Genomic DNA, 23,367 nt, shown 5'->3' on the forward strand with positions numbered 1-23,367 from the left:
TGAAATGACCCAAATCTTAGCCCATCACCATTTTTGATGTGATGTTATCTGATGTGTCCGTCACCATGGAGCTGTGACAGTGATAGGTACCCCTCACCCTCAAGGGCTGCACTTTAACCACAAAGCATTTGACCATCAGTGTTGGTTTGTGTTTCAGGGAAGTGATGGTTCATGTTGTGTCTGATGGGGGAAGAAGAAATTTGAAGAGAAGAGAGTCTTTTGGTCAAAATCATTAAGGAAGCCCTTGTGGAGCCAGCCACACAGAAGATGTTGGTTGTTATGTGGCAATCGGCTGATTTTACAGCTCCCTTTACACATAAGTAGATTGAGCCTCTGCTTAAAAAGGGAAGGAAGGGTAGAGAAACATGAGGCAAGACTTCTCTTTCACAGCATTTGTGTATCGTGCTATGAGAATGAAGAGAAAATAAAACAACTAAGACCAGATCCAGATCTTACCCTATGCAATCATCATGACAGGCAGTTTATACAGCGGTAAGGAGTGTTTCTGTCCAATATTTAACAAATGTTTCCAGGACACTGATGTCTATTGTACTGTGTTTATATTCATTACATTCTGGAATGGTTATCCTGTTTTATACATTGATGGCTTTTAGATGGACTGAAATTTTATATAAATTCTCTTCTTTCAAAAGCTGCAGATGAAGGGGAGAAGAGAGAATGAGCTGTGTTATTGAGGTGTTTTATAACATTCAGGGAAGGGTATAAAAAATTATTTAGACTCTAATATTGGTCACAGAATATATGTGCAGATTTTAAATTAAAGCCACAAAGAAACAGAGATTTCAAGATAAAAACATTAGTTCTTTCTTTACTGGTCTTTCTCTTCAGCCACAACCTTTGAAATACATGATAGCCAAGGTGGTCCTAAAGCTGTATGAAATCAAGGGGACATCAGAGCTCCAGAGAGAGAGTAACATCACACTCTGCTGCACCAGCTCTTCAGCCAGAGGTGTACCACAGTGGGATGTTCTCAAGCAACAAGTAATCCAGAAGGAATATTGTGTTTGCACCTCTTGGATTGGTGGAATGGTTGGCCATTATATCAAAGCCTTAAAGGATTATTTCTACAGAGATTTTTTGAGGGTCAAATGACAGTCTGGCCATGACATCCACCTCTATGATCTTGCCAGTGTTGAGTGCAGGAGAGGATGTGTGGCATGGAAATACCACTGAGACATAGCAGATCAGCCTTTGGTTGCTAAATGGCCCAAAATATCTAAGTTTAGACCAAGCATACAAGTTTTTAAACAGAATGCTGGTGAAAGACACTGCTTTACAAAGGATACCAACCTTGCATCTTATTCCTAGCATAACACATACCACATATTACATTTATTCTTCCTTTTTTTCTTTTTTTTTTTTTTTTAGTCTGAATTCAACTTTAGGGGTCATATCAGTCTTAAAGTCATTGGCATCAAGAGGCAGAGCTGAATTTTCAAAACATTTGCAACACCTGACTCCCACAGCTAAAACAAAGTTGTTTTAAAAATATGGTCCTCAGACTGTATAAGCTTATATCAACTTCCCCCCCCACCCCTGTGAAGTGTGGCTTAGAAGTCACAGCTGGCACATTAGAAAAAAGAAATACACTAAAATGAATAAAATATACTCTCATTCACAATTTCCTAGAGGCTCCTTGGTTGTTAATTGAAACTTTTGTCTACTTTATTGAACAATAAAAGTGACAGAAACTACTCTCAGGTGTCCTTCAGTATTAAAAAGAGGATAAAGGGTTCCTAGCAAAGGTGACAGAAATTAATGTGGTGAGCCCAGCTATCAAACATTTTGATATGTGAATTGCCTGATATTTCTATAATGCCTTCTTATGATTGGAAATGTTATCGCTTCTATTGAATCAATAGAAAATGTTAAAGCTCCGTGGAACCCCAATTACAAAATAAAGCTAGAAGGTTAACATCTGGGACCAGCAGAGATAGAAACAATTTCTATTGTCATACCTTTCTGACAAGTAAATGTCAGAAACATAACACCTTCCGCCAGTCTCAGTACCGAGCACATGTAAAAGAGTGATTGCAAGGCAGTCTCAAGTCAAATCACCTGTCATCTCAGTTTTGACATGGAATTACTTTTGTTTTATGCATCTATTAACCTTGAACTATCAGCATTTGTTTTAATGTTCTGGTCTGAAGTGACCTAAATGTACTTCTTTAATGCACTTACTGCTGTAGCTAAAAGGGGGAAAGAACAGGGGGGAAAAAAACCTATTAAGAGGGGGTGGGGGAAGTTGTCTATGGCTTCTGTGGCATCCCTGGCAGTGCAGCACCCTCTTTTCCAGCTCTTCCCTAGGGGTAGAAATCTCAGGCATTCACCTCGCAAAAAATGTGTGAGAGCCCAGAAGTGTCAGCAGCATCTTGTACAATGTTTCTGGCCTACAGTCTGATGCTGTACTTCCCATTTTTTGTCACACCAGGGCTTGAGGAAAGGTAGATGGAAGGATAGAGGATGCAGAGCTCTCCATATGTTGCAAGAAAATCAAAGATGTCTGCAGTCCCAGGTGTGGTGACAGCTGAGACATCTCATAAATATCAAAAAAGTTAGGTCTGAAAAACTGCATGTCTGATCTAAATTCTGGAGTCACATATAGAGATGTTGGTGGTCTTCTCCAACGAGGACAGACCACAGCAGTACATTGTTAGCTGGATATTAGAATATGAGAAATTAAAAATTACACTAGATGAACTTTTTAGAGATTGTCCCCAATTTCCACTAGCCTAAAGATAATCCAATCCAAAATAAAAAGATTTGAAATTACCAATGTCAACCATCCCTGAGCAAAGAGAAAACCTTTTCACCCATAAGATTTACACTGTGCCCCCCAGATTAATTTCCCTGTAGTGCAAAAAAAGAAGAGTGTCCTTGAACCACCAACTGAACAAATTATGAACAAATTATGTCCCGATTAACAAATTATTTGTTGGTTGGAACAATTTATCCTTAAGGAAACACAATTTTAAGCTCAGCTTTGGAAGTTGACTGCCTAGAAAAATCCTTTTCATTGGAAGATGCCGCCTTTTGATCCTAAATCTTGTCTGCACATACTGCAGATTTTTAGGCATGTTTAAGTTATTCTTAGAGCTCCTATTGCCACACTGCTTGGGCATCTTATACACTTTAATACGGTAATCCTCAAATCTTTCTGAAGGACAATTTTTGTTAGAGGAATCTAAATTCCAGAGATCTGGTCCATCAATTATTTTAATAGCAGTAAGATCCTACTGCTTGACAATGACTTTTGAGTATAAAAATTTGGAAATCTAGCATAGTTAGAAAGGGCCAAATATTTGTACAGGTCAAATATATGGGGAAGAGTATAACAGAGCTTTCAAAAGCATCAAAATAGTTCAGTGTTCATTTCAAACTGTCACTCCTCTGGTATCCAATCAGACTTGGACATTTAAATATCTTGTTATTATTTGTATGCAAACTGCCACCTTCATCCCCTTCTAGGAAGATTTTTACTGTTATCTTGCACCTCAGACCATTTTCTTAGAAAATGTTCTCTGCTAAATCACTATATGTCATTTTTCAGGGAGCTGCATTGTCCCTGGAATGTGCGACTTTCTGGGGTTAAAAGAGTTCTTTTCATAACCTGTTCTTTTTCCAGGTTTTGTCTCTTCTAAACCAAAAAAAAAAAAAAAGAAAAAGAGAAAAGAAAAAAAGAAAAATATTGTTTGAACACCATTCTGCTAATCAGTAGGGGATAAGAATCAACATGAACGTGGTCCCGAGACATAATTTAGGCTCCAATTATCTAATAACGTAATAGGATATTAGGCAAAGAATAACACTGGCTTATTTTCATTATTGCAGGGTTATCTTAATGAATTCAATAAATTTGTGCAGTCATTTAAGGATTTACAGAAAACATTTGGACAACAAAAAGCATGAAAATATGTAAACTTGCTACAGCTTGACACTACCATATATTTGTAATTAGTTGCTTTTAAGGCTTCAGAACTCCATTCTCCAGTGGATAATTTCTATGTAGATTGACTTGTCTTCTGAAGAGATAATCAGGGAGCAGATATATTCCCGTGTTTAAGTACATGTCTTTTGGGGAACCCTGTCACTGTGGCACACATGGAGTGGAAAACTCACTTATTCTGTGATAAAACATAATATTCTCTAATATTCACCACACTTATAAATCCAGTATATTGAAGCATTGGTCTCTCTTCACTCCTATTGAGATATTCTGGCATATACACAGTGCATAAGGATGACGAACCAGGCCATTAATATAGTCACAGTTGTATTTTTTATTCATACAAGGCTCCAAAATGTGAAGTTAGGAGTTTGTTATGTGGATGTACATTAATAAGCAAAATGGGGGTTCATAATAGAGCTTCGAGGTGCTAATGCAGCATGAATTAATGAATTAATAATTGTTATTAATTAAAAATAGAGCAGGATACTAGCCAACAATGCCTTACAAAAGTCTCAGCAGTCTCTCTGTCACACCTCACTTTTGGCTGTTTCTAGGGCTTTTGTACAGACTATGGGAATAAAGTTTGAGGAGAAGGAAGAGGAGAGGTGTGGAAAAGCAGTACCCTCAGAAAAGAAAGGGTGGTTGAAATGTGACAGAAGTAGAAGCAAATATAAGAAGATAAAGTTACTGTGGAAACTCCAAGAGGGAAAAGGCCCAGATGGCCTATGGAAATGATAAAATTAAACCTCAAATTGATGGTGATACTAAACTTGGGACTTGATTATCCTGACAGATGTGCATGCGACTCCCATTGACTTCAATAGGAGGTGTACGTGTGTTGCTGATGGGGAAACCAGACCTTAGAACCACTGAACTGTGTTCAGAGAAGGGGAGTGAACAAGAGGAATGAAAATCTCATGGTAAAAACAATGGCTTTAGCTCTGTTCAACCACCCATGGCTGAAAAATGTTGGTGAGCAAGAAAAGAAAGAGAAATCTCTTTCAAACTTAAAGCAGAGAAAGTCCACTACCTGGTGAAAAACTGCAGAAATCCCACGGAATCCATTCTCTCTTCCACCTTCTCAGTCTCCTTCTCCCACAAAGTGAGATTCAATCATTCATGCTGGTACAAGTGTGAGGTAACCTTATTAAAATATAGTGGTTTCACACCAGTTTACACCAGCTTTATTGACATGCAGACCCAGTTTGAGGGGTGTAAAGAAATACGAGATAATAACCTAAAATGGCTAAAAAGGGTCTTGTCTGAAAACATGAACAATAACTCTATGATTGAAAGGATGTGAACATTATGTCAACTTTAAGGGCTATTAAGCCAGTTCCTATGTGAATCTGTAGTGTGAATTGTGTAAGCATTTGGAATGTGTTGATGATAAAGGGATTCATAAAAGTTGTTATGCTGATTTTATGTTGATGGATGTTAGAATATAAGGTGAATTATTAACAAAGGAAAGTGAGACTAATGTTTAAGTGCTGTGATATATGTGTAATTGAAAGCAATTTCTTCTATAGAACAAGGAGATTGTGGGCATAAGTGAAACAAACTTTGAATTAAATGCAGGTGAAGTGGAATCTGTTGGGTTTTCAGAGCCAGGAAACAAAGGGAAAATAAACTTGCCCGAAAAACAAATATTACTGCTAGTAATAAATAATTTGCATTTATATAGAAACTTCTATTCAGAAAAAGCCCAAAGCAAGTTACCCACTTGCTAAAGCATTTATAAATAATGCTGTATACACAGACATGCATATACAATACCTTTTTCTAGGGATCATATGCCTTTCTTGCAGAAATGTTTTCAGTCACATAGCACTTCAATAACACCAATAAAAAGATTATTTGCATCTTAAGAGGGGAAAGCTGAAGAAGTCAGAGGTTAACTAGCTTTAACTTGATTCTGCTGAGGTCAAGAGCACAACTTTTCTAAAAGGAGTCCCATAAGTAGAGTCTGGTGTAAGCAGTGTCTCTGAAACCAGTGGGAATACTGGTGTTCCCTCTTGTGCCTAAAGATTCTTGTCCCAGTTTGGCACCAGCTGATGAGCCTAAGGTATTGAGCAGAAGAAAACATGAGTTCTTCCTTTCAGCTGTCAACGTGCCCACAGAAAATCCTGTGCCTGATTTTCTATCCCCTCACAGCAGTGATCCTGGCTGGCAGCAGTGAGGACTCGTATCTTAAGGAAAGCCAGGTGACTGGAATGTAGTCCTTTGAGGCTACCCTGATGGGAATGCTACAGATGTTGGGGCTATGCCTTGCATATGTTATTGGCTGACTGACAGCCAGCTGAGGCTGCTTTAGCTATGGACAGAAGGGGTACTTCAGTCAGCTGATCAGCAGCTATGGATTTTTAGTCCTGATGAATAAATGACGGTGTTGCAGCAATATTTTAATCAGTAAGAATTTGAAGTGACTGGCATAATCATGTCTCATGAGCACTGTAACCATCATGTATTAAAGTGGGTAAATACTTTGCATACCATCATGTGATCTGTACCTAAATGAATTCCAAATATCTGTGAAATCTAAACAGAGCCTAAACAAGAACCGAATGGAGTTGCAATGATTTAGCTAAGGGTCTGACCTAAAATCTGCATATATAATGATGATACTGTATTTTTACTGAGGAAGAAATATCCCTGAATTATTGCCCTCATTGTATTCTGCCATTTAGTAAAGGTGATTTTCCTAAAATTTTAGATCCAATTGATGTATTTATAGTTATTCTTATCATAGAAAACAGGTTTCTAGCAGAACACATAACAAGAAAATGTGGGGGAAAATAGCATAAATAAAACATTTACCTGATGTTTATAGAGCAGAAGAAAAAAATGATATGTAAATAATTTTAAAAAATCTTATTTAAGTGATTGCGCAACAAAGTAAGTGGCCTTTTCATTCCACTTAGAACAGATTCTTAAAGTTGTACATAGTTTTAGCTGTTACTTGAAATAAAATTATCCAAGGGGCAGGAAACATTTATAATAAAATGGTGGCTTAGTGGAAGGACCAGTTAGATAGCAAACATTTAACCTCTGCCCTAGGGTCCATTAACAATCAATCAGTACATGCTGCAAATCTAACTACTGGAACTCTTCTATGTGTTAAGCTTTCATTTTTTGTCCCAAACAAGAGTTTTGTTATGAATAAATTAACTTTTTTTCCCCTGTTTCTGCTTGCTTTCCTTTTTCCTTCTTCCTATTGAAAACATAGAAAAGAGAAAGCTAAAGATGCCTCAAAGCCATTGATGTTTGGATTAGAGCCTCTGGGACTTTTTGTACTTCACTGAGCTATGCTAACAGTTTCCGCCATTTTTACACATGCCTAATTTTTTCCCATTAATAATTTTGACAGTGAATAAAGGATATTGCACCTACTATTTAGGCACTGGTGAGTGGGATAAACCTTTTGTAGAGTGATACTAGTCAGAGTTCAAACTCCAGCCTCTCCCATAGCATTCACTCATCATTGGAATATACCCCAGTTAAACTGCACACATCAATCCTCCTGTCAGAGCTACCACTGGGTTTGGACACCCTGAATCACACTATCCAGGCTCCATAGAAAACCACACTTCCAGGAGAGTCATTCCATAGCCTGCAAAGCTAGTGCATTCTGGTTTGCCATCAAGGCTCCTCTTACGGTCTGATGACTTCAGCATACAATAATATTCAGAGGAAAATGTCTTTCTTTGATGTACACTTCCTTTGTGGATTATCCGGCACTTAGTTAGGCTCACACACAGCATCTTTGTATTTACTAAGGTACTTTTCAAAGGTCTGTGTTTTCACATAACTCCTGCTTTCACGAAGTTTGTTGGGAATTAGTTATTTTCCAAAAAGTCCTTTTCTGCATTTGGTTTAGTTTCCCAAAGGTCTCAGAGTCAACAGGAAGAGAAATATATACATGTATTTTTTTAAAAAATAAAATATTGAGCAAAAAACATAAGTAAATGTAATTGTTGATTAGATGGATTTTTGTTAACATTCCAAAGGGTTCCACATCCTTTGAAGCTGTGTGTTTTGTTGGGTGCAGGTTTTGCATGCTAGCTCAAAGGGAGCCCGGAGGTGTAGCCACAATCCAGCTGCACCACCACAGCACACACACACAGAGAAAATCACAGGCAGAGGAGGGTGCGCTCCTCACCCGAGGGAGCCGTCCCTGAACTGATGTGAAGGCAGGCAGGCAGAGGCAAAGAAGGGAGAGAGAGGGGACTCTCCATGTAAGTTCCACACAGGTTTATTGAGGTGAAACAATGGGGGGAAGAGACAGAAAGTTCTATATCTGATAGGGTCCAGGGATTTTATAGTGGAGATAGGAAAGACGGGGTTAAGGGATACAGCAGATGGGATACTTGACAGGAGGCAGGGTTGAGGGCAAGGGAACCAATGGGATTAACACAAAGGAGGAATTTAGGGAAGGAACAAATGGAGTGTCGAGTACAACAGAACTTTCTAGAACTAATACATATTAACATAGGGGAAATGACTATTAACAAACTTATACATAAAACAGGGAGGGGAAAACATGAACCTATCACATAAAAATATGTAAACTACAGAACCGGGGGATTATGGTCTCTCACCCTAACCACAGAGTGAGGCATTAAACTTCAGTGCCTGACCACCACAGCTCGGTGTCTGTTGGACCTTCAGGGGTCACGGTGGCTGCAGCCACTTGCACCACCACAGTTGGGTTTGGTTTTGGCCAGTCCTGAATAATGGTCACATTTCGAGATGGGGAACTAAAGCCTAAAACGTTCAGAGGTTCCACAGGGTCACCCAGGAAGGACAGATGGAACATCCCATTCCTGACCCTGCAACACACAAATTCCATTGATTGAATGTGACAGGGAAAATTATCATAAGCAATGGATGATCTCTCTTGCACCCTGTTTTTGTTCCTTCCAATAGACCATGCCTTCTGCCTGATCATTAGGACTGTTTAATGGAGATTCCTAGTGTGGTGAGCTAATCTAATTTTCTGATGTCATTACTCCTGCATCACCCTGGTAGCTGCATTGTGATGTTTAAAAGAAAATTTCTAATTCTGTGAGAGCTGACCACTGAGTTCCTGAAATCTGGGTGTCTTGCTGCTGTACTGTCATATAGACATGTTTTTAAGTCTGCCCTCTTTTTTTTTTTTTTTATTCCACAAAGATAAACATTATTAACCATTGTGGAAGTTTGATGTTTTTGTCTTGCTGTCTCAAATGGAAATGGCCTTTTCTTGCTTTATCTTCCTCCATGTATGAGCCCTTAGCATGCTGGGCTGAAATGGCTGGAGCAGTTGTGTCAGAAGGTTTTTAGACATAATGGGTGGAACCAGGGTCCCTCACAGATTACAATGCTGATATCCAGGGATCCCAAGCTGGATCTCTGCTGCACAAAAACTTCCATAAACCATAGGTTAAAATCTGTAAAGGGTCAGCACAGTGACAACAGAAATAGAAGCTTTAATCTGATTTTCTGTCCATTCTATGAAAAGACAACCCCTCCCAAAAAACCCAAACAACCAAATAAACAAAACAACCTACAAGCCAACAGCCAACAACAAAAGCCTATTTGCAGACCTTGGGTGAAATGAGAAATGCCTCAAGAAATGTTGTAGAAAACAAAAACCTTCTCTATTTATAGTCAGCTCAAGGCAAGTTAGTTTTGGGAGACTTCAACATGAGTCTTTTTTCTTTTCCAATACATAAAATGACACACTGTAGGTTTCTGTTTTTCGTCTCCCATATTTCTCATTCCCCACTTTTTTTTTTTTTTTCTTTTGGGCGGGGGGGTTGGTTGGTTTGGTTTTAGGGGTTTTGCTCATTTGGGCTTTTTTTTGTTTGTAATGAATATGCTTCTTTACATACAGCTAAATGCAGGATTTCTGTGAACATTTTGAAAATAGAACCAGTCCATCCAGGTTGAGTAAATGGATTTTAGACATGGGACCATAAAGACCCATGTTAATTAGGTACTCAGTTTCTATTCTCCTATCTGGTACAAATATGTGATGTCTTAGTAGAGGCTGGGATGATGCTTAGAGAATTCCTGGAATCCCTTTAAAGGAAACTTCAAACCTACTGCTGCTTACACACAGAGACATAATACTAGGAAAAAGTCATTTAGTGTGCTGAAATATCCTGGGATTTGGTAGATTTATTTTCTTACAAGAATGAGCTGGTTGCACTCATTCTCTTCTTGCTTCTTTGATATTCTTTCTTAGACTCGCCTTTCTTCTACACTGTGAAAATATCTGGTTGACACAATGAGAAAAAGGTATTCAGTCTGGTTTGTGTATGTTTCTTTAGCTTAAAATTAACTTTTTTTTGTAACTATTACTTTTTCCCATGCTGTAAATTGATTTTTTTTTTTTTTTTTTTTTTTTTTTTTTTTTTTTTTTTTTAATAAACTGGCCAGGTCTGATCTACCTGAAAAAAGTTACTCTTTGCATGAGAGTATTTATTTCATTCACAACTCCTACACAAACTATTTTGGTTGTGCTGTATGGACATTTTAGTTTAGTTTAGTTTCATTTCATTTCCAAGTAGGAACAATATTTATTGTCACTCTTACTATGTTATTGACTACAAACACAGGCAGGAGGGCTGAAGATGAAAAATCCTTTTAGACACTAGTGTTTCAGATGATGGATGGAACTATCCAGGCAAGAGGGAGTCCAGCTGGCCCAGGAGTCACAGCCAGGAGCAAGGAAGGTGGAGGCAAACACTGGAGATGAGATAGAGATAAATAAATCTCACTCATTTCCTCTGTTTCTCTGGATCTGTGCCAACCACGATTTCAACACTGTCTTACAGGTGTGTTCTGAGAAACACTCAGGTAAATTATTTTACAATTATGATTGACATTTGGTCCTGAACCATTCCTCTTAAGCTTAAGGCACATCGGGAACACTGAGGCCCTAAAATCAGTGAAGAACTGTAGAGTTTTGAAGTGAACTTGGTGAACAAGGTCCTGAGATTATGTTCATCTGAAATCAGACGTAGTCAAAATCTCACCATAGAAACCATGACAATAACAACAGTAATTACACAAATTGAAACCTGAACAGAAGGTCAGACCAGAAGTCCAACCACGATTAACTCATGCTTAGAGTTTTACTCTTCAAGGTATTTACATTTTTAAAATCAGTTTTGAACAAAAAAATAGCACTACTTTTGTGGGTATCAATGAAATTTCCCCCAGATTGGAAAATTCATTGTAACTTTCACTTTCCCAGTAAAAATACTGGCTTAGATGGAAGTGCATTTCCCAATGACATTTTTTTTTCTGGAAATTCTAAGCCTGCTCTAGGTCTAGACTCAAATAAGACACTTCTGTGTGTCAAGGCTGTCAGTTCTGGAATGTCCTTCTCACTGTCTGGATTCTGTGCTACAAGGCAGTTGTTTCAGAGAACAAAGGAGATGTTTTATTAGGGAGGCCTCAATGAATAGGAGTGGATCCAATGAGCTCTGAAGCACCACAAATACACTGACGGATGTAAAATTTAACAAGAATTTAAGAAAAATCCAGTTGTCTGCTAATACAGAGACCATCTCTGCGTGACTGGACATATGGAATGGAGAGTGTTTCTCATGCAATTCATTAGCATGAGATCCAGTGTCTAAAAAAACCCCAACTCCTCAGGACTGGACTAGACACTTTATGGGTTTTCCAATTATTGAAAAGAAATCAGCATGACCAATGAATCATTACTCTGGTCTGCCTTTGGAGACCTATCTTATAAGAGAATGAATAATCTTCCTCTATAAAAATAGAGGGGATGTATGACAGTTTATTCAAACATATCCCAAAAGGGATTAATTTCTGTATTTGGCCAAGTGAATAAACCTTTAGATTTCATTAAATATAATGACTTCTTTCTCATTGAATATAGTGGGAGCTTAGACTCCCTTCACTTCAGCTGTAGATACTTCCTTATGAAAATCTATGTTTAAGAGCTTAATCTGTGAGCTGAATGCTAGAAAGCATTTCTGGATGCTGTAATTGAAGAAGGTAAACATCTCCACTCCTCTCATATTCTTTATCACCACAATAAGTAAAGCTTTTTCTATCATGTTGCTGCTCTGAGCTCTTCAAATGAAAAAAACTAAAGCAAAAAATAAAGGCAAAAAAAGGCTGTTGTTAATCCTACTGTAGTTTTCATCAAACACGACTTCCCAAAACTCCTTTTGAACAGAAGCTCAGTGCCAATTTAGTCTCAGGAGAAAAACTGTCAGGAGAAAAGCCAAGAACTGAATAGGTCATGGCTATGACTTAAGGGCTGACTTGGAGGCCGTGGTTGGGGCACTCTGGGAGACAAGACTTTGCCATTAATCTGCTTCTGTTCTCTGAATAAAGTACCCACAGTTGTTTTCAAAGCTAACCAGAATGGCTTTCATAAGCTCTAAACTTATTCATAACTGTACGAAAGGAACCTAACAGAATATTGCAGACTCCAAGAGTATCACCATAAGAGATCAAGAGTGATCTTTTCTGGTCTCAAGGATGTACATTTGCTTACATTCAGTGACCAGGTTTCATCTTCAATAACAACACCACAACTCAAGTTTCATTTAAAGTTTACTCTCATGTACACAATAACACTCACTCATTTTGCAGGCTCCTGTACACTGCGTGTTCTGCTTGTGGCATAGTAAGTACTGCCCATCCTATCTCACAAAAAATCATATTTCTTTATATTAGTATTTCCATCACTGAAATCCCATGCAGACAGCACACTCACCTGGCCTCGCGAGAAAACTGCAAGGCATTGAATATATGCGTGTGGAGGTGAAACTGCCAACTCTACTTTTTCTCTGACCATAGGTAGTGGAAACCTTACTTAAGACACATGTAATAGTGCTGCAGAACCTGACTGAAATGGGAAAAGTCCCAGGAGAAAGAATTAAAGACCGGTAGTTTAGACTATGGCTGGTCCTATATGAGTGTTAAAGGAAGAGAAAGGAGCTGAGTTGTTCAGTGATCAGTCATAGCCAAGGATACTCACAAACCAACATGCCACATAATGGGATTTTCTATAGCCTCTTGCCCTCTGCTCTTGCAAAGTATCCCAAGGGATCAGTTCACCCCTTTTGGGTTTTTGTGTGAAAGTGAAGAATGGGTGTGAACAAAGCTAAAACTGGAGCTTTGTTCTAATTTCTTCTAATGATGGAGGAGAGCTGCATTGTCTGTCCTATATGGAAAAGATTTCCAGTGATAGAGATTATTCCCCATGCTCCCAGCAGATTCAGGAATGCAGTCCTGCTTGGGAATCCCCAGAGGAGCTGTGAGTGAAAGCAAATGCTAGCACAAAATCTCAGAGGCATGTGGCACACTGCTTAACAAAGCTTCTGCCACTTTCAGCTCGAGGAAATTATGCAGAAAAAAACCCTTAAAATACCTTGAAAATGAGTGCTGTCCTTTCACCATTGGGGCTAACATCACAACATTTACTGCAGCACAGTCAAAATATCTTCTCACATCAGGACATGTTACTCTGATTTGCATAATTTCCCCACTGCTGTGAAATGCAGGGGGTTGCTTCAGTTCTCTGATGCTTATGGATATCTCCTGTGGACAGCACTGAGAGCTTCACAGCCACCTCCAATGGCAAATGTGTCTGAAGTTTGGGAAACAGACCACTGATGAATAGTGGTTATTGCTCTTTCAGATTAGCAAATCTGGCATCAGAAAATGATTTCTTACTTCCAGATTATGATAAAGAGGTCTGGCTGAAGAGCATTATCCACTATAAACAGATAGCCTCCTGTACTAGAGATAAGATGATATGTGGGGTGGCACACCAGAGCTGAAACTCCTTGCATACCAACCATAAGCAGCATTTATCATTCACCTGTAACATTTGTGGTGTTACAGCTATGCATATTTACTTTTTTGCAACAGATAGAGAAATGGATGGAATAAATGCATTTGCATGATCATCTAGAAATAAATTAACAGTATCTGGGTATAGGAACACAAATCTGAACTGCCAGAAATATCTCTATGTATGAAAGGGGGTAGACAAAAAAACAACCTGGAAAGGAAACTGTGCTTGAGAAATGCCCAACTCAGTTTTCTTTTGAGGAGCTGGTAAAATTGGCATAGTTTATTTTTCCAGTGGAGCAAACCCAGCCATAATTGGAGACTTTAGCTTAGTCAACACCACCCCATTTCCCACTGCTTCCCCTGAATGATGGTTCTTCCTCTGCTGCCACAACCCTCTAGCCCCCTTCGTTGAGCAGCAGCAGCAAAAAGTGATATGGCTGGAGCACACTGACCCCATTTTGATCAGTACATTTTCTGGGGTGAGGTTACCCCTAGGTTCACCCTTAGTATAACCCTGGAAGGTATGGGCTCTGATTTGTTCTGCACACCACTGCACACTGCCCTAGGCAGCTCCTGTCTGCAGTGATTTCTTTGGCTTCCCATGCACCCTTTTTACTTATTTATTTTGTCCTAATAGCGTATTCAGGCATCAGGCCACCCAGAGCTGCAGCCTGAGCGGTGTCCAGCTGGTGTTGACTGGCCGTGTCTGAGGTGCTGTGGTGATTGTTGTGTAGGTGGGAAAGGAAAAGATGTCTAGGCAGCTAATAAGTCTCACTTTTTACAGCATCCGATATTTTGTATCAGTGTCATTTGAAAGGATATCGCTTTGCGAGATTGATCCAAGGCTGGCATGAAGAATATGCACTCAAATCTCTTTTAGAAAGATTTATAATATTAACCTCAGGCTATTTTTAAGTCACCGTCGATCTTTATAGAACCAGTGCTGAGATCCATTTGTTTTCCAACTGGCAGAAAGTCTCTCTTACCTTTTGTAAGCTGGCATTGAACAATTTGGCTCTGGGTCAGACTGGTTTAATGAACTGTCTAGGGTTCAAACTTCATGCTGCCATTTGCAGATGTTCAATAGTCAGTCTGTTTTAGCAAAGGGAGTTCATTAATATTTGCAGTTAAAAAGCCTTCATAACATTGATGTGCGAGTGTCTGCTGTAAATCTCTTAAGTAGCTTAAATCTTCTTTATGTAGAGGCATAAGGTCTGATTCGCTTCTTGCTTACACTACTAGTTTTATGTGAAGTTGTTTCTGTTTCTGTGGGTTTCTTTTTTTTCCCTCTGGCAGGCCTGAGGACACAATCAGGCCTACAGATTAAAATACCTTTTTCTAAACTTTGTTCAAATGCTTTATGGACTGTAATACACATAAACCCATCTTAATTTTCCATAGGCATAAATGACTCAACTGCAAGTCTTGTAAGCCCTTACAGTTTTAATTGAGAAGTGCGACCAGCACTGTAGAGAAGGGTGACTCTGCCCCTCTGCTCTGCTCTAGTGAGACCCCACATGCAGTGCTGCCTTCAACTCTGGGGTCCCAGCACAGGAAGGACATGGACCTGTTGGAGGGACACCAAAATGATTAAAGGGATGGAGCACTTTTCCTATAAGGAAAGGCTGAGAAAATGCAGATTGTTCAGCCTGGAAGGAGAGGGTTTTGTTGTGACCTAATTGCAGCCTGCCAGCACTTGAAGGGAGCCTACAAGAAGGATAGAAAGGGAGTTTTTACAAGAGCCTGGAGTGACAGGACCAGGGGGAACGGCTTCAAAATGAAAGAGAGTAGGATTAGATTGAATATTAGGAAGAAATTCTTCCCTGTGAGGATGGAGAGGTACTGGTGTATAATACTCGGTGAAACTGTGGATATTTCATCCCTGGAATGGAGGCTGGATGGAGCTTTGAGCAACATGGTCTGGTGGAAAGTGTCCTTGCCCATATCAGGGGGTTGGAACCAGGTGATTTTTAAGGCGCCTTCCAAACCAGGCCACTCTATGATCTTCAAAAAAAAACATTGCAGAGGTTGTTTTATCACTTCTATTATAAAGTTATCCCTCTGAGAAGTGGTTACTTTTTCATGACTAATTACCATCACATTTCTTTACAGCATCCTTTTGTTTCCTTCAGTCTGGACCACCAGAATAGACTTAGAAATGACTGTTCTGTCATGGTTACCTTAGGTCATCCAAATATGTTTAAAGTTGTTTTAACAAGGAAAAGAAAAAATTCTCCTCTTGTTCACAGCAGGTAAGAAAAAAAGCTGGAGGGTTTCAGCTGTAAGAAGAGAAAGGCTAGGGTAAAAATAGGGGGATTGGAGAGAGTGCTTAAACACTGAGGGTAAATAAGTATTTGGATGGATTGACTAGGAAAGTAATGGACACTCAAGCACAATAGGTTTTTCTGAACAATTGCGTCAGAGAACCATCAACAATAGCTCAGATATAGCTGATCCAGCCTTGGGATAAGAAAATGGTTTAGTGACTTTTGATAATCTTTTGGGGTTTTGTCCCAGGCATCTATGACTGTATAGCTTGGGTGAACATTCTGTGGAAAAGTCAATAGAATTTAATAAAGAGCTAACAAATCAAGCTTTATTGATAATTTGACCCTGAGCCTCTTTATATCGTGGGGAAAAAAAAAACAAAACAGCAAAACAAAACTGAACAAAAGAGCTCACCCACACATATATGTCCATTTCTACTTGAAGAATATTTTCAGTACAAGAATCTAGCACATCAGCTTTTATAATTCAAGAAAAAAGACTTTTCTCTAAGTCTACCATATCTATATATAGAGGCTATACATTTAATTGTCTTCTGTTTTGAACAACAAGAAAAAACATTAAATAAAATTTCAGTCTCTTCTAGATCTTTGTTCCTCTTTTTTAATGATCATTCTTCAGTTGTACAGCTAATTAATGAGTAAATACAATGCAACAGAATGAGTGACCAGAATGGCAGCAGGATATTAAGACACGTTCCATGGAAAGAAAACCCTTCTAAAGAGTGTAAATTTCCAACACTGTTTGCTTGGATCTAAAAAGAACTCCACCCTCTTTATTTGAGAAAATGATCTTTTTTCTCTATAGTGTCTCTTGGAAATGTGAAGTGTTTAGGCATTTATTTCTATGACCTTAAAATAGCCTTTACTGTCTTGATAATGCAGGCTACTCAGCACATCTTGACTACTGGCTTGCTCTTTATTCGCTTCAATGATACCACATATGCCCATTCAGCTACTTCTTGCTGAGTTTCTCTTCTTTCCTTTCTTCTTTCCTCGCGGTTTCTTTCTTTTTTTTTTTTTCGGCTGACTGCAAACACTATATAATTTAGTTTCCCTACCAAGACTTCGAAATGACTAATTCCTGCAACATATTTCAACACATCCTTAACTGCTAATTGAAGTCTGTGCACAAGTCGGTGAATGGTACGCACCGATGGGAACCTCTCTTGCAATAATGTGCCGAATCCACTCTTTATCTCATTCATTGCCGACATCTCGTCTGTTGCAAGTCCAATCAATTTCTGTAGCTTTAAAAGATATGTCCTCTGTTAACTTTCTATATGCCAAAAAAACGACGATGGAAAATTAAGCATTACCTTTGCTGCAGTGAAACTTGATTGCTTCCAGAAGACTCAGGGAAAAAATGTTGTTGACATTTTTTTGCTTCCAGTCTCTGCATGGCAATAAGGTATGATGGCTGATTTATCAAAGAGAGTGTTCTCATCAAGCAGGAGAGCGAGAGAGAAAGTTCACGTCGCACAAAATGAGCTGCTAATTTCTTTTCCATTTCACTGACAATATGGTATTGGAGCAGCTGTGATTGGAACAATGGATGTTCCCAAACTGTGCTCCATTTAACTCCTACAACTCTGCAAGGTCACACAGTGGGAAAAGGAATTAAAGCCCCTTTTTTTTTTTTGTCTATTCCCTTTCACTATTTTTTTTTTTCTTTTTTCTTGAAGGGAAAGAAGGGGAAGGCAGAGTTGATGGAGACTGGGAACTGGCGGAGATGTCTCCAAGGAAAGTTTGGATGCCTCTCTTGTCAAGTCAATCAGGCAAACCTGAAGCTAACCATGAGCAAATCTTTATTAACTGAAGAATTTGGAAGCTCTACTGCATCCTGGTCAAGGCAGCAACTGTTGTGTTACGTCTGTATGTGTCTGTATAATCCACTGGTTTGATCCTGGGCTTGGGTCACAACAATGCTGTGCAACACCAGAGGCTGGAAAAATGCAGGTGGGACAGGACCTGGTGGTGCTGGTTAAAGCAGCTGAACATGAGCCAACCTGTGCCCAGATGGGCAAGAAGGTCAAGAAAATCCTGGCTTGTGTCAGCAGCAGTGTGGCCACCAGGATCTGGGCAGTGGCTGTCTCTCATGTGCTGAGCACTTGTGAAGCTGCACCTCAAATCCTGTGCTCATTTTTAGGTCCCTAATGACAAGAAAGATGCACAGGATCATGGCCAGAGAAGGATGACAGGGCTGGGAAAGGGTCTGGAGCACAATATGAGGAGAGCTGAGGTTGTGGGGGCTCAGCCTGGAGAAAAGAAGGTTCAAGGGGGACCTTCTCCCTCTCCACAACTCCCTGACAGGAGGGGGCAGATGGGGGGGTCAGTCTCTGCTGCCAGGGAACAAGGGACAGGATGAGAGGAAACGGTCTCAAGTTGCACATGGAGAATTTTAAATTGGATAGTAGGGAAAACTTCTTCACTAAGAGATTTACTAGTCATTGGAATAGGCTGCCCAGGGAAGTGGTGGAATCACCATTTCTGGAAGGATTTAAAACACGTGTATCACACTTAGGGACATGGTTTAGCAGTGGGTTTCACAGCGCTGCATTAACAATTGGACTTTATACTCAAAGCATTTTGCAACCTAAATGGTTCTATGATTTTGTAAAAAATTTACATCCAGGCCCTGAGTCGAACGGTGAATAACTAAAGAATAATGACTTAGGTAGGATACATTTCTAGGACTTTGGAGACTTCAGTTCAGTGTCATCTTTTCTGGCATATTCTGAAATGTCTTTGCCTTTGCCTCAGTTTCTCAGGTCTCAATGGAGTGATAAGATTTCCCTCCTCCAGATTTTGAGGGCTTTAAAATATTAAAGATTGTGTGATATTTAGATAATTAATGGGGCTATGTAAGTATTTGCGATAAAGCCCTTTATAGAGCAATTCCTGTATTACAGCTAACCCAAAAGACAGGTGATAAATATTCTGCCTCCTTGAATTTGCTCCCTTCACTCCAGCTTGCTATAATTTCATTTTTAGGACTTGATTCTTTCCCTTCAGTACTGATTTTATATCAGAATTGTCTTGGGTGGAATTGCACTCCTTCTCTGTTGGAGTAAAAGAAGGGACAATTTTCCTACTCATCTTAGTACTCTTAACTTTGTTTTGTTTTTTGCTGTTGCATTAGTCTGTACAAGATGAGAAATATTTTCCAAACTATTTATCATGCAGTGTTTATATTTGTACATAGACTGCATTCCAAAAACAACCTTCTTAGCAATTAGCAATGGACAGTGGAGCTTCTACAGTCATTATGCTGAGCTACAACACAGACAGCAGCAATGTCAGATGCTGCTGGGATATGTGTTTCATTTTCATCAGTTTTGACGGATTCCTCAACGTCTGATCTGAAGCTTGGATCTTAATTAGCAGTTAAGTTGGCAGCAGTTTGGTTCTAGACCTGCAGAGATATTGATAGATCATTCTCTGGGACCCTCACAATATGAGCAGCATTTGCAATTTGGAAAAGAAGCTGCTGAGACACCATTGCCGTGCAGCAGTTTTAAAGTGAGACACAAGACTTAGCATCATTCAAAAATAGGCAAGGGAAGTATTGTTTCATTTAAAGTGGTTGAAAAGCACTGCTGGTGTGTTTCTCTGGATATAAATTCCCCAAGACGACTGCCACTTTGTGCATATATATATATAGATAGATAGATAGATAGATGTAACAATTATTAAATGGTCAGCATTTTAGTATTGTGATAGCATTGCCCTATTTTCTAAATTCCATAGGACTCCGCAGCTGACACAGAGTAGTTCTGTACTTTTCCTAAACAGTCCATGGTCCTCTAGCAAAGCAGCAAAAGTTAGACATTTAGAAAGGCAGAAGTTAAGCCAGATCTTGTTGCCTATATGACTCTGTTAAACTAGTCCTATGGGCTTCTTGGATGGAGACTAAATGAATATATGAATTTTATGGAACCCATGTAATACACAAGTGGCAAGTCCTTTTTCATATACATTATCTACTCATTTTTATTACAATTTTTTTTCTTGCTCATGTCTAGATGCAAAGTTTTGGCAGATGGAGTGTAAGGAACATAGTTTCTCCTAAAGAGGAAGTCACTGTTGGGTAAAACAACAGAGTTCCAAGTGTGTGATGACAATGATTGCATGTGCTCCTGATGTAGAAGGAAGAGTTCCTCCCCTTTTCCACTTTTCTCCATATTTGCCTAGAGGGAGACCCAATTTACTTCCTCACAATCAGATTTAATGCAGACCTGTTTTTTTCTTGAACCAAGAAAGTTCTGTAACCTTCTGAATTTGTGCGTGGACCTTATTCAGTACATTCAGTACAGGCAGAATTGTTCTTTACTCCCTTTATGCAGATACTCATATTTCCCACAAACAGTAATAAAAGTTACTGCATACCACTTATCTGTGAAATTATTAAGATCAGCAAAAGCTGAAAAAAGTAGTAATCCTCGTTCTGTACTTGGCTTTCTCTGAGATTTCTCTGCATCTCTTTTAGGGAAAAAATAGCACTGGTTACTAGTGAATGGGGAGCATTGGCAGTGGAGTGTGACTGTTTTCTCTCCATCTCCTGACCATGTTGAGATGCCCTTTGCATCTTCCACTGGATGTGTTTATATTATCTGTTAAGTGTTATAACACCACTCTTTAGCTCAAACAATAGAGGGGCTCTTGCACTTTCTATAAACTCCTAGGATTAGTCAGTATGGCATAATTTCCTACAGAAATTGAACCTGTGGTTCTGCACTGATATTTAAAATTCCTAATTTCTGGTAAATCCTAAAGCTTTCAGTGTCAGAGATTTCTGTGTTTAAAGCAAAATAAACAAAGAGCTGTGTCAAATGAAAGGGCTTCAAGAGTCTCAAACTTTCACAGTATCACTTGGTGGCACCAAACCCAGTTTGAGCTTCTAAGTCACATGCTGAGGTTTATTAAAACAAAACAAAAAACCACAATAACAACAAAAAAACAACAAATGAAAACCCACAAAAGCCCAGCTTTTCTTTTCTGTAGCCTGTTTTTTTGTGGTTAACCGTGGCCCTGAGTAGACCATGTCATTCAAACAGAGGAAAAAAATCATGAAAGTCTAAAACTGAAAGGAACAAATCAAGGGCAAGACAGAATTCTGATTTTAATGAATCAAGCAGCCTTTTACAAAGGCAAACTTACCTCAAATCCTTCACAAACCTGGTTCAAACATGCATTTAATGCCTTCTTTATTATAATTACTTTCATATTGAAGTTAAACACTCAGGGCTTTTTTCTGCTGTCACACACTATGTTACTCAGATTTCATAGTCTCTTCAAGCCCTGGGTAAGCCACACAGGTCTGTCATGCATGTCCCTAAGACAACATATAATTTAGGAGCTGTCTGGTTGTGTGAGTGTATCTTGGTTGTTTATGTTCACATATGCCCATACTCCATATTTATTCTTCTCTGGGTTTTGAAGCAGTTTTGAAAAAAGAGCTCTTTCTCATAAACCCTATTTTAATAAAAAAAGTTATAACGTAGAAGAAACAATCTTTGCTGTGCTGAAACCTTCCCTATCTTAAGATGAGTTGGAGGAACTTTGGCAGCACAGATGCTTTGAGGTTTCTCTTGTACAGAAAAGTAGTTCTTTGGGCATGGAGTAGCCCAGTGTAGACTCATGCTTGAGTCAAAGGTCAATTGTTCAGCATGCATCAAAAATTATTTTGATGGAAATGGAAGCAGAGAAGTGTCCTTTCTCACGCTCTCTCCACACACTTTCAGTTTTTTTAGAGGTATTTACATGAGGGCCTATATGAAAAGGAGAAGATGAGATAAAGAGAGGGAGGAAGAAAGACTCTATACAGAAGAATTTAGAGAGAAATTAATAATCAGACATCAAAAAGTTTCTCAGAGAAATAAATCTGCTTCTAAAGTTGCAGCAATTGTGACTTCAGTAAAGTGTAGGAAGAAAGGGAGAAATTTTTCCCATGATATTGGGTCTAGAGGATGGAGTGTACATACAGTGTATGCTTAAGGCTAAGGAACACTAAACAATATTTGAGTGAGTGGAGATTTTAGTCAAGTACCCTTATCCACAGGGCTTAAAAGAAACTAACCCCCCAGATACAGCAGTTCTATGTTTTCAGCAAGACCAAAAAATTCTGTATCGTTAGATTTGTCTTGCCCTCTGGAACAAAAATAATTCCCTTCCAGTCATGAAGAAGACCAATTTAATGTTATATATGAGCCACAAGCTTTGTCACAGAGAAGTCAAAGATCTTCCTCAAATCTGAAAAACAGGTTGCTAGTAAAAAGACCAGACTACCAGAATCATGATTCATAGCCCCTTACTCATGTCATCTCAATTTTGACTTAAAACTAGTGCTTTAAGCCATACAGGACTTTTAGTTCTCTTATCAATTCATTTTTACTGACTTCACCAGTTCCAAGCCTAAGGAAAGCTACAGTTCAGACAAAAAGTGTTTCTTCCAAACAACTCCCATCAACTTTATCCCTCAGAAAAACCTTCTATCAGCCAAGCTTAGTGCTGAGTCTTAAGGTTGCTGAAGATGCTGATCATTTTAATTTAAGATCTTCAGTCTGAACAGAATATTCAAGGTTATGAAATTTCATTGCATAAGCAGAACTCAGAAATTACACAGTGTTGCTCCTTTATGACATTTATTTAGGGATTCTCAAGAACATTACCCTTTTTTCTATACCATTTCACGGAGGAAAAGTGTTTATTTTGGACTCTCTGAGGAACTAAATCTCTCTGCCTCAGTTTTACTAGAAAATGGTAAATATTTTAGAGGACTTTGCATTGTCTCATAAATGTGGTACACGATACCTGGAATGCTTCATTTTGTCACCTGATGTGTGTATATTTTTAGTCATTACAAAGAAGGTTCTGGCCAGCTGAAGTAATTGAGAATTTAATGAAAAAACTTACAGATAATGCAATTTCTACAAAACTGAAATCTGCCTGTAAATGCCATGATCTTTGGTCTCACCAGAAAATTGTCAGGTTCTTTCCACATCTCACTGAGCAGGCTGCCTAAAGGTCTGATGGTAATAGGTGATTTGATGTCACATGCATATTGATATAAAAGTATGTGATTTATGGAGGTCACATGTGTTTTGGTGAAAATAAAATACTTGGGGATATGTCTCAGCATTGTACTAAGGAAATTTCCTTACTTTCAGCATCCTCAGTCTTTCCCATTTCTCTTCTAGGTTACTCTTCACTGTCAGATTTGTGTCACTAAGCCTGGGATTAAATTTAGCCAAAATTTAGTATTAAGATGTGGTCAAA

The sequence above is a fragment of the Corvus hawaiiensis genome, chromosome Z (assembly GCF_020740725.1).
Source record: "Corvus hawaiiensis isolate bCorHaw1 chromosome Z, bCorHaw1.pri.cur, whole genome shotgun sequence".
Taxonomy (NCBI): Eukaryota; Metazoa; Chordata; class Aves; order Passeriformes; family Corvidae; genus Corvus; species Corvus hawaiiensis.